The 11,055-nt window shown below is 31.1% G+C and overlaps 1 pseudogene; it reads left to right on the top strand.

Annotated features, from left to right (window-relative positions):
* LOC125817666 (NAC domain-containing protein 78-like) lies at nt 1-595 on the top strand (annotated as a pseudogene).
* Nucleotides 596-11,055: the final 10,460 nt, after the last annotated feature.

Here is an 11,055-nt window from a genome sequence, read left to right as displayed (position 1 = left end):
TCTCCGAAAAATATTGAACTCATGAATTACTTAGTAGGATTTACGTGAGATGAACCACTTTCCAATCAGAATCAATTTATGGAGGTGGTTAATCTTTACGCGGAGAACGAACCCTGGCAGATTTTTGAAGGCGCTAACAGCTACCCACGTTACTTCATAACGCTCCAAAATTAAAAAAAATCCAAAATGGAAAAGAGTTGTCCGAACTGTAGGGAAGGGTACGTGGAAGCCACAAGGAAAGGGAAAAGAGGTGTTTGACAACAAATGTAGACTTGTGGGTTACGTGAAAATTTTGAAGTACACCTGCGGCGAAAGTGATAACAAGAATGCTAATGGCGAGTGGCTAATGACGGAATACTCTTTGTATGATGGTTATTTGGGTGCTAGAGAAATTAAGAACAAGGGTTATGTAATATGTAAGATAAAGAAGAAGGGAAAATCTACTAGCGATGAGAATATGAATGACGTTGAAGAACTTATTGATTCATCTTTGCAATTAGAAGACGACATTATTGTAGAGGAAGATGATGTTGGAGATGAAGTACTTGCTAATTTGGACAAAGAAGACGATGGTGATCGTAATAGAAAATGCTGATAGAGTTTGTTATAGAATTTAACAATTAGTATACTCTCAATTTTTCTTGTAATATAATATATATATATATATATATATATATATATATATATATATATCGTACCTTTATTTTCTTTTTGTTTTGTCTATGGAATCAAGTAGATACAAAAAAATTGATTAAGCAAAGATGCATGACTTGCCAGAAGAAACTGGGATTAATAGGATTTAGTGTTGATGTAAAGGAATGTTTTGTAGTGTTCATAGGTATCATGAAGAACATGCATGATCTTTCGATTACAAGTCTGTTGGTCGTGTGACTTTGGCTAAGAAAAATCCTCCATGTAAACGTGATAAACTTGAGACTAGAATCTACGATGTTATTATAATTTTTTTGATCTGCTTTCAAATTTATCTTTTCTTTGTACAGTCAAATTTCTATTTTCATTTCTCAATAAAAATGCTTTAACTACCATCCCAAATGCTTCAAGCCAACTGTTGGTTAGATTTGAATAACTATATATTTCAATGTTCTCAAAGTATATTTGAATTAGGATGTGATCATCTTGTTTTCGATTGAGATGTATAGAGATAAAATTAGGATCGATAACAAGTCATGACACTATCTACTTGTCAATCCTAATTTTATTTCTAAGCATTTCCATTGAAAACAAGATGATCACAATTTAATTTAAAATTACTCTGAAACTATCAAAAAATAAATATTTATATTTTGATCCGTAATAATGAGAATATAGATCGAGATGCCTAGTGAGATTTTTCATTTGAGCACAATAATGATTCTCCTAGTATTGTGGATAATTGTAACTGAATGTAGTGCATTGCGGACAAAGATCTGTTGAATTACTTGAACAATCTCTATTTTTGAATTTTATTAATCAAAAAATTTGTAAAATTCCCAAAATCAATTTATACATCTGAGAAATAAGATGATATTGTTGCCTATATGTTGGGGTTTGACTTTTATTTATTTGCTTCTTCCCGTACTTTACAAAGCGATTATAGAGTTCATATTTACTATTTATTTCATTTTTTGTGATTAGCTTGAAATTTAAAATTTTAAAAATTGTTTTTTTTTGGTAGATAGGCTTCTTTTCGAGTGAGTATTGCTACAAAAGACTAGGTACGTATTGAGTAATCTAGATATAAAATTTAGGGTGATTTGATGTAGTGTTTAGGTGTTTTGGATGAGTCTAATGCTTGAATTCAAGGACGAAGATAAAGTCCGTTTTTGTATAGTAGTATATAATATTATAGTATTATATATGTGTGTATAAACAACTCCTAAAATTTTATATATTGTTGTAAATTAGGTGTATAATATTGTATATCAAATTTATGAACATTGTTATAAATTTTTTTATATATATTTTTATATACCTATGTATTGTTATAAAATATTATAGTGTGGATGTCCATTACACCAAGAAGTTACTCTCACCCATTATCTCCATTACTTTCCTCCATTATGAAGATAACCATAACCTCCATAACCTCCAACTTTATAACCATTATTCTTGTAACCTTTCACTTCCATAACTTCCTCCATTATATTCATGTTAATGTCATGTTTATGACTAACCTTTTGTATGCCTCTATGTTGCACTATAAATAGAGGCATAAGGGTTCATATTGTAGACACTTGAAGATTTGGTGACACTTGAAAGAAAGAAAGTTATCTCATATTATTCATCTTGTCTTATATTCTTCTTGTCTTCATCTTTATATTTGTTCTTTTGTTCTTAAGTTTTACAATACGTTATCAGCTCGATTATTCTACTATTGAAGGATTGAAGCAAAGTAAATATAAAGAAGGTAAAAATATTTGTGTTTATTTTCCTCTCAGAAACAAGGTAAATTACTATATAATCTATTTTATATTTTACTTTTGATTATTCATCATTAGTTTTCTTACCATCTCAAAATTATATGAGTCTAACAATTTGATCACTTATATATTTTAAAAGTAAAATTATTTTTGTAAGTTAATAATTTGTAAAGAAATTGTTCTTTATGATCTTGTTTTATTAAAAGATAAGTTATTGAGTTATGTGGCATATACATACTGATTAGATCGTCATTATTGGTTACTTTTGCACCTCTTGATTTTTCTTTATATAAACATTTACTTGTTGAGTTATTAATATATTATTTGTACTAACAAAGTTTGTTTTGTGGCTATTTTAAAATGGTTAGTATATTATGTTAATCTTCATAACAATGTTGAGAGGGACTATTAAAATGTTTTAATTTATTTTAACTTGGCACTTTTATATGGTTCCAGCATGTTGCTCTAATTAATTAGTTTTGTTCATTTTTAATCAATTTTAAGTCAAATTCAGATTATATTTATGGTATTCAATATTGTTTTTTGGTAATGCATTTGGTTTATTAAGACATTGATTGAGGGTAAGACGGTGAATTCAAGTTTCACCGCACCAAGTGGGTAAGACATCGAGTAAAGTCTCGGTGCACCATGATAATAACAAGTTGGGTTCAAGTCCCATTGATTTATGACCAAAGGCGTCTTTATATGGGTAAGACATTGGGTTTAAGTCCTAATGCACTATAGTGATGATATAATGATGACTAACATAAAGTTGTATACTTCTGACGGAAAGTCATGAAATATGCCCAATTAATTTTCTCCATTCTCTTATGTGAATGTGGTAACAATGTATAATATGTCTGAAAAATGACAAGTGGTTGAATGTATGAATATGGGTGTGGTAAAATGTTAATGGTCATCATTGTGATAATTAAAAGGAAGAACATTATGGGTTCTTAAGATGGTCCTTCAAATGTGAAGGTAATTTTGTCTATCAAAGTGGTATGAAAGGTTATTGGGCACATTGTCTCTTAAGATGGTCCTTCAAATGTGGATGTAATTTTTATCCATCAAAGTGGTATGAAAAGATATTGGGCACATTGTTGTTGATGCAAGCCAATTTGAAAAGTTTTGTAAATCCTCCATCAAAACAAAGGAATACAAAATGGTAGTATATTTGGTACATTTGACCTCTTAAAGTGATGTTGAGGTGAGTCACATAAATGTGATAATGCCAAAACATGACAATGTGTTTCTGATAAAAACTTATGCAGCATGTACAAATGGTTATGGTTCATTTCTCGAAGAGAATGTGACTTGTGTTCGTATGAATAAGGGCATGTTCATGTATGGTTGGATGAATGTCACATCTCACCTCTACGGGAGGTTTGAGATATTGAAAAAAATAACATATTTTGACATAAATGGTCATTTTGGTCATATACTTTGAGTACTACACAAATATTGTTGTATGTTTTATCATGAACTATTGGAGACAAAAGAAAGAAATAATTTTTTTCTATAAAGGTTGTGGTCATGACCAAAATAAATGTTGTGCGGTAACACAAATTTGTCATTGGTTGTCAAGAAATAAATCTTGCATGTAATAATTTTAATCATGACAATAATGATAATTTTCTCCTTGAAGGAGATGATCGCCATAAGAATTGTGTTGTAAAATTTGTGGCAGTACACACATTTAATTAAGAGTTTCGGAAGAACTAATTTGTTACTATTCAGAAATGAAAATAGTTCATAATATTGAGGTTGTAGTAAGTCTCAAAAGAAACTTTTTAAGATTCGAAGGAATTGAAAAAAAATTATTATATTGGGACTGTAAATTATTGAAAGATTAAATATCTTCAGATTACTACAATCAAAGCGGGTTATGAATATTTACATAAAAGGTTACCCGCCTTTCTCTTGTTTGTTGTATACAAATATAGGCATGATGATGGAATCACATGCAAAAGTAAACTAGAAGTTTACTAGAATAAATATCAGTCGGCATAACCGGTTGACCATTTCGGTTCAAATGTGATGTAAAAGAATTGAGAATTCATGTGGTTATATGTTGAAGAAATAAAAGATTCTTCGAGAATTCTCATGTGTTGCTTGTTATCATGATAAAATTATCATTGTACCAGCTAAAGTTGGGATTGTATCACCTGAAATTATTTGAAACATGTAAAAAGTGAATATGGGTCAGTTCACCTACCATGTGGACCGCTTACTATTATGATTTAATAGATGCATCTATGGTATAGTCACATGTGCATTTGTATCAACTTACAAATTGATTTTTGTAAGGTTGTTTGCTCAAATTGTTAAATTAAGAGCACAGTTCCAAACTATAAAATTATGTTGATAATACTAGTTGGTTTAGTAGAAATTGTTTGCCTCCAATTATAGCTAGACCATTGATTATGAGAACAAATCTCTCAAATAAAATTTGGTATGAGATGAGTTTATTTAACGTGTATGCATCAAGCCAACAAGGTTCTCCCACCACAATTGGTTCAGGGTCAGGAACCAAATAATTTTCATCTAAATATTTGATGTGTGCACATATGATTTTATTTCTCCACCACGCACAAATATGGATCCCCAAATGCCGCTGGGGTAAATGTTAGATTTCCTAACATTAGGGGGAGTTATGTTTAGCAGGTGAAAATTATGTGTGGGGTGAATTATCTATATCCTCATTAAAAAAAAATATGAACTTGAAGTTCAAGAGATAATTCATTTGCAAAATATTGCAAATAATTTGCCAGATGTATTTGCTGACCCAATATTTTAATTAAGCTGCAAATGCTTCGATAAATAGTCCTTAAAGGACAGAGTCTATGGTACGCCAGAAGCGTGATAGACCAATCGATTCCAAACATAAAATTCCTTGAGAAAGGAGAGGAGCAAATTATCAAAGTGGTCATGATAATGAGGTAAATGCTTTGAAAGAGCACTATGACATAACACTTCATAAAATCTTGACAAAGATTTAGGTACCTGAAAATGATGAAAAATGAAGAGATCTCGATAAGTTATGTCGTATTGAAATCGATATCAAAATGACCGTCAACGGTATATTTGATATGAAGTAGCACTCAATGCTATAAATGGTTACGAGGATCTTAAATTCGAATCTGTCATATAGTGTGGACAGATAAATGATTGGCCAAATAAAATGCACTATTCAATTATATTTTGTTTCACTTATAAAAGTGTTGTTTTTGATCTTATAGTTCATGGATCAAAATATAATGTCAGTGTGGTACAAATGAATTATTGTGCGAAAGTATAACCGTAAGATATAAAGTGTGGTTTGTGCCTCAGGGCATAAAGGATTTTCGCAAAAATCTTGACATTATTAAATAGAGATATGTTCTCCAGTGGTGAATGCAATGAGACTTGTTTCAATCTGGCAATAGATGAAATACTTGAATATGCATAATGAATGATTATTATGTCTAACTAGACGATGATGGTTATATGAAAATCCTTGAAGGATTTAAAAGGTCTTAAAGCAATTCCATTGAGTACCCAATGATTTTGAGACTGCTTAACATAGAGAGAATCTTTTTGATCTCATGAAAATGATTTAAAATGTCATGTATTAGTGCAATTGGTGCACTTAAAGATTGTTGGTTATGCAAATGCTAGAAGATTATTTGATATACATAACGAAAGTTATGTGAAAGGATTGTCATATTATCATTCAAGTTATGACAAGAAACTAACAAAGCAAGTGACTCAACACATAGAAGATGTGTGATCTTCTTTTCGAAGAAAAGACGAGCTTCAATAAAATTGAAATGATCAATACCTGAATCAAAAATGATTTGATTATGTAGATGCAAAATATTTATTTGATATGCATAAAGCTCGATCACAAATGGACTATTATTTACATATGGAGACACAACAATATCTTGAAAATTCAAAGAATCACACTAGTAACCACTTCTTCAAATCATGCAGAAATAATATGGATTTATGAATTAAGTCGGGAGTGTGTTTGGTTGGAATCATGATCTATCATATTCAAAAAATATGAGATTTTCTTTTGAAAAGGATATTCCAGCCACCATATATGGAAATATTATATAGCTCATGAATTGAAGGGAGGATACAATCAAAGGAGATCGGACAAAGCATATTTCACCAAAAGTCTTTTCACACATGATCTTCAACAAAATGTAGAGATTGACGTTCAAAGACCCGTTCAAGTGATAATCTTGTAAACTTATTCACTAAGGATTGTCAACGTCAATATTTGAGAAGTTGTGATATAAGATTGGAATGCATCGTCTACGAGATACAAGTAAAGTTTTTATCAGGGGAGAAAAATACGCGTTGTACTCTTTTTCTTAACCATGATTTTATCCAATTGGGTTTTCCTAGTAAGGTTTTTAATGAGGCAACATTCAAAGCGTATTAAAAGATATGTGTACTCTTTTTCCTTCACTGGAATTTTTTCCCACAGAGTTTTTTCCTAGTAAGGTTTTAACGAGACATATTATCTGTGGACATCCATGAGGGAGTGTTATAAAATATTATAGTGTGGATATATGTCCATTACACCAAGAAGTTACTCTCACCCATTATCTCCATTACTTTCCTCCATTATGAAGATAACCATAACCTCCAACTTTATAACCATTATTCTTGTAACCATTCACTTCCATAACTCCCTCCATTATATTCATGTTAATGCCATATTTATGACTAACCTTTTGTATGCCTCTATGTTGCACTATAAATAGAGGCATAAGGGTTCATATATATTGTAGACAGTTGAAGATTTGGTGAACACTTGAAAGAAAGAAAGTTATCTCATATTGTTTCTCTTGTCTTATATTCTTCTTGTCTTCATCTTTATACTATTCTTTTGTTCTTAAGTTTTACAATATGTATAATATTATATACCAAATTTTTTAAACTGTTGTAAGAAAATAGTGAAATAGTGCTAGGATGATTACTAAAAATGTGGTTTTGTGCATCTCTGGCGCTTTTTCATGGACGTGTGTTGCAAAATCATGAATTTAATAAAATTGGTGGAACTATACGTAATGTTCTCTAACTCACTACAACAATTCATTACAGAGGTCCTCATAAAGTTTTTCATAAGAAAATTTTGGATGCTTTAAGGCGCCTGATCCATGGGGTAATACTACACAGTGTTTTATTGAAAAATTTATACCATGAGATATATATTTTGAAGTCGAAGGAGAATCTTATTTTATTATTTCCTACAAAGTTAGAGAGGAAAATTGATATATTTTTTTCACCCTTTAAAAATTAGCTAACTTTTCATTAACGATAGCAACAACATACCATTTTGGGATGGTAAATCATTTTTATTGAGATATGCAAATTGAAATTTAATTCTAAAAATTAAAAGAGTAGATTAAATTTATAAGAATAATCGAAACAATTACAACAATATCCTAGATCCTAGTCTCAAGTTTATCAGATCTACATGGAGGATTTTCCTTAGCCAAAGTCACATGACCAACTGACTTGAAATCGTAAGTACATGCATGTTCTTCAGGATACCTATGAACCTTACAAAACATTCCTTCACATCGACAACTAAACCCTGTTAATCCTACTTTCTTCTTGCAAGTCATGCATCTTTGCTTAATCTTCATCGTCGATTCAACGTTCTTAGTTGTACCTTCAGAATCATCATGAAAAATAAGAGAAGATTTCTTGTAAGATACATTCTTGGCCTCTTCTTCTTTAAGAAAAGCTTTGTAACATTGGGAACAAAGGTTGTTATTGCTTGATGTTCCATAAAAACCACAACCCCTTGCACATAGAATTTGATTTTCTACTTTGTCACAAGAAGTCATCATTCTTTAATTTGATTTATTATCACTTTCTTGTACAAATATTTTGATTATTTATTTTAGAAGAGCAAATTATATATCAATGTTGGTGATTAATAGTGTCTTAGTTGATGAGTGTTGCTTTTGCCTTCGATGGAAATATATAGAGAGAGAGAGCCTAAGGGAAATCAAATTAGGAAATTAACGGATTTTTTTGGTTTTGGTTTGGGAATATAATATTCTTTTCCTAGTTAAAAATAGACAGTTAATAAAAAATAATACTCCTTCCTTTCCTATTTACATGATGTACTTACTAAAAATAGATGTTCTTTAATATTTAATTAGTTTCTAAAAGTAATACTCCTTCCAAGTGTTTTGAATTATAAAATTGTCATATTTGGAAATTATCTAAAAAGAAATTAAGAAATAGTTACAATAATTGAAAATTTTAAAGGCCTATTGAAAAATTGTTGCCTAAATTTTTTTTATTTGACTCTTAAAATTTGAAAAATTGTAGAATTGGTTTCTAAATTAACCGTGCAAAGTTATTAAGGGAAATAGATCTTTATGTCCTTGTTGATTTGGTTTCTGGCGGTCTTCCTTCTGTGGGGAGCATTAAAAATTGGTTTGATCTATAAATTGAATCGAAAAAAATATTATTAGTTTATTAATATTGGTTAACGAATTTTAAATGATTTTGTAATCAAATTTATTCAATTATCAATTTTATAATTATAGTTATTGATTAAACTGATAATCCAATAAGATTATATTAAAATTACTATGTTACTCTTAATTATACAATAATGATTAATATAGCATTTACCAATCTTATTTCTTAATTTTTAGTATTACTTTCGACGTAGACAACACAAACTAGAATCTCTATCTCTATATATATCACGAACTCATGTAAACTCACTCACTATGAATTGAGGCAAATAAAAATTTATAGGGAGCATGACAAGATGAGAATCGTAACTTATAAGTTACTTTTCATAATGAACTTTGTACATTATTTAAGATTGAATAAAGAAATGAAGCGCATATTTTATCATAAAATTCATATTGTCACGATCCAAAAATGGGCGTGATGGCACTCGTCTTATCCCACCAAGACAAGTCAGCCTAACACTCACCCATTACAATAAAATGCGGAAATTTCATAATTAACTCAAAAATACCCCCAAAATCTGATTGTCACGTGTACAAGCCTCTAAAGTATTACAACTGATTCAAAAGAAAAACACAAGTCTCATATGACATTGTTTCTAGAGTAGAACAAGATCATAAACAGGAGTAAGAAGGTCTGTTGAGTTGACAAACAGCTACCTCACAAATCTCCAAGAAGCCTCGAAAAAGAAGAGAATATATCACAAAGGTTTGGGCTAGTGACTTACAAAAAAAATGTAGTAGCAAGGGGTGAGTACCAAACCACGCGGTACTCAGCAAGTAAACCTCTAAACACAAGCTAAGGGGATAGAATACGGGTACTCCTTAAATCCCAACCAAACCTTCACAACTACAACTTGCATAAAATTAGCTCAACCTAACAGTTCACAATTCACATAGCACATATCTCAACAACAACATTCTAACAATCACATATTCTCAACAACAAGTTCAATATTCATCAATTACAACCTCCACGACTACAACCTGCTTAAAACCAGCCCAACCTAACAGTTCATAATTCACATAGCACATAACTCAACAACAACACTCTAACAATTACATATCCTCAAATTCAAGCTCAATATTCACCAATCAAAGTTCCAGAGAAAGGCACTCACAAGATCAGCAAAACACAATATCAAGTTCACTATATGATAATATGTGCAATGCAATGGAATGCAATATTAAGTATAGTGATGCATGTCTGACCTAGTGATACACACCCACTGTCTCTCAATCCGGGATCCATGGGGGACATATCTGTCCATGCATCCATCGCGGCGCGCGATACAACCCTCGGCAATAGGAACCATCGCGGCGCGCGATACATCCCTCAAAATATAGTATCCGTCGCGACGCGTGACACGTCCCTCGAAATATAATATCTATCGCGGCGCTCGATACGTCCCTCGAAATGGTACATCCTCTTATCACATAACACTTATCACAACTATGTCTCAGAACCAATGCAAATGACATCTTCACACAAATAATGAGGAGATGACCATTTTCATAACAATACACAATTCACAACAATACAACTGTGATACAACATCAACAATGATTCAATAAGCCTTTCAACCCAATCTCAAACATCACACATCAACAATTAAACACATTGCCTTTTATTACCCCTTTTTCATCATTGAAAAATAATCAATATGTACAAGTCAACACATCACCAAGTCTCATTACCCCCAAACACATATCACAAGGAAATGCACGAATTCCATACACTTAACAAGGGTTTAGGAATCCACTTGCCTCAAATAGTCGAACAATTACTCCGAGACTTGAGTCTTCCCTTTCGTTGAACTTCCAACTCAAAGCAATCTATTCACATTAATAATCACAATAAGATTTCGAAACTAACCACACTCAAATTACTACAGGTCTAGCCTAGACCCAAAAACTCACTCAATTTATAATCAAGTTCCTAATCTTGGTGCCAATTAACATGTCAACTCTCATGTTTTCCAAATTTCGAGCCTAAGATTAAGTCATAATTTCTCCATACACTACAACCTTAATAACTTTCATATAATGTAATACACTTTAATTTTTAATAAGTATCCCAATATATCATAACTTGAATAATTATGTGATAATAAAATAAAAATTAATAAATA

Source organism: Solanum verrucosum, unplaced genomic scaffold (assembly GCF_900185275.1).
Source record: "Solanum verrucosum unplaced genomic scaffold, falcon-dt-bn FXZP01000280.1, whole genome shotgun sequence".
NCBI classification, from domain to species: domain Eukaryota; kingdom Viridiplantae; phylum Streptophyta; class Magnoliopsida; order Solanales; family Solanaceae; genus Solanum; species Solanum verrucosum.
Note: the sequence above shows the minus strand (reverse complement) of the source record. Positions and strands in the feature narration are given on the sequence as shown.